Below are 1,851 nucleotides of genomic sequence, written 5' to 3'. Positions count from 1 at the left end.
GTGAAGACCTTCGGGAACCTTCCACGTCTCTCTCCCCGCCAACCCTTCAGGGTCCTGCCCAGACCTTCTAGAAACGTCTCCTTGCACCTTGTCCTTCCCAGGCCTCCCTAACCTCACCTGAGACCCCATGTCCCGGAGGACCTTTTGGAGCCTTCTTCAGCCTCCCTATTCTGCGAAGACCTTCTGGAATCTTCCCAGATACTCGCGTCCTGCCAAGAACTGTGGAAACTTCCCCACACCCGTGTCCCAGCCAGACTTTGGGATTTCCTCTTCCTCTGCCCCATCCCCAAACCGCCCCCAACCTTGTCTTGTCTAAACCTACTGGAACCTACCAGGACACGAACTCCAGTGGGAACCCACACGAAGCTGCAGGTGTGTGAGGAGAAGTCAATTAGGCTCCGCGACCAGACTCAACCCGGAAGTACTGAGCAGCGTCTCCCATCAGGCTTTGCGCGGCTTCCAGAAGGTTTCGCTGCGGTCGCAAGTAAGAGCGCCCCCAGGGGCAGTCTCGTCAGAGGTAGTCTCGTCTGGCGGAGGTAGATGCCCGAAAGTGTTAGAGGACACGGAGCGGGGAGATGGTTCCAGAAGCTCTGGGCAGGGGCAGGGGTGGCGGGGCAGGTTCATGCCGTGACGTACCCCAGCATCACAAGTCTCCATGACTGACAGTACTAGCATTCCTTCTCTGTTACAATGAAACTGAGGGAGAATCATTACTCGAGAGAACCAGCAAATCCCCAAATTCTTGGTAACTAGTCCTAAACCAATTACACAGAAGAGAGGCCCCAGTGGAAACTGGGTAACAGTAAGGTCTAAAGGATTGTGAGGTGATCGCAAGTTAAAAGTGCAGGGAAAGGAGCGGAAAAGGTGCTTAGTGAAAATACATCACGTTACAGGCATCTCGTAGAAGAGAGAACAGGGTGAAAATTTTCTCAGCTGCCATTCAGGAAGTTAGATAAGCATAGATTACCTACCCAAAGAAATGAAGGAAATACAAAGAGGAGAGGAGAAATGAATAGGAGGTAAACACACAAAGCCAAAGTTGATTATCTGGAGGCATTCAAAGTATTGGTGAAACAGAAGAGACAACAAAGAAAAATACTCATTCCCAATATCAGAAATGGAAAGGGAGGCATCGATCAGCTGTTACTGATCTTATAAAGAAAATGAGTGGCTGCGATGAGTAGGCTTCCTGTGATAAACGTCACATTCCTGATGAAATGAACTAAAACCTGAAGAACACTGGGAACCAGAGGTGACTCACAATGCAAGTGTAGGCTGAAATTACCAGACTCTTTTGGAAAAACTAGGTACCAGGTCTTCTATCGAAGTTAAATCCTTGAAACAATAGAAGGATAACCAAGCTTATGAATGCTAAGTCCCAAAAGAGTAAAGATAAATCTACAAATTCAATGCAATTTCAGTAAGAGTCTAAACAGGTGCTGTGTGTGTGTGTGTGTTTGTGTGTGTGTCCGTTTGTGTATGTGCGTGAAGTTGATTCCAAATATTCAGATGTTTCAGAAACGGAAAGGGCTAGGAGTAGCCAAGGCAATATACTGGGAGAAGAAAAGTACTGGAGGACTTGAGCTCCCAACTGCCAAGATATTTATATTTTCTCACTTATTGAGAGAGTATGGTGTTGGCTCAGGGTTGAAAAACAGACTAATAGAGGAGAAAGCAAAGTCAGAAAGCACAAATATCCAATTACAGGCTTTCTGATGAGGCTTCCCCTGCCTTGGCATGGGGAAACGTTCTTGTGTGCCTTGACGAGTGGTGAATAGATGAGATATTATACATGGGTACCATACAAAAGAAGCAGTTCAGGACATTTGTGGATCTCAATGAATCCTCAGA

At 47.1% G+C, this 1,851-nt stretch overlaps 1 protein-coding gene across 1 annotated transcript in view; it reads right to left on the bottom strand.

Moving 5' to 3' along the window:
- LY6K (lymphocyte antigen 6 complex, locus K) overlaps positions 1-387 on the bottom strand; it is a 7,106-nt gene extending 6,719 nt beyond the window's left edge. Inside the window, exon 1 of the mRNA XM_010853194.1 lies at positions 333-387. The gene's annotated coding sequence lies outside the window, so the exon portion shown is untranslated. The remainder of the gene's footprint in view (positions 1-332) is intronic.
- Between the last annotated feature and the right edge of the window lie 1,464 nt (positions 388-1,851).

This window comes from Bison bison, unplaced genomic scaffold (assembly GCF_000754665.1).
Source record: "Bison bison bison isolate TAMUID 2011002044 unplaced genomic scaffold, Bison_UMD1.0 scf7180017852873, whole genome shotgun sequence".
Taxonomy (NCBI): Eukaryota; Metazoa; Chordata; class Mammalia; order Artiodactyla; family Bovidae; genus Bison; species Bison bison.
Note: the sequence above shows the minus strand (reverse complement) of the source record. Positions and strands in the feature narration are given on the sequence as shown.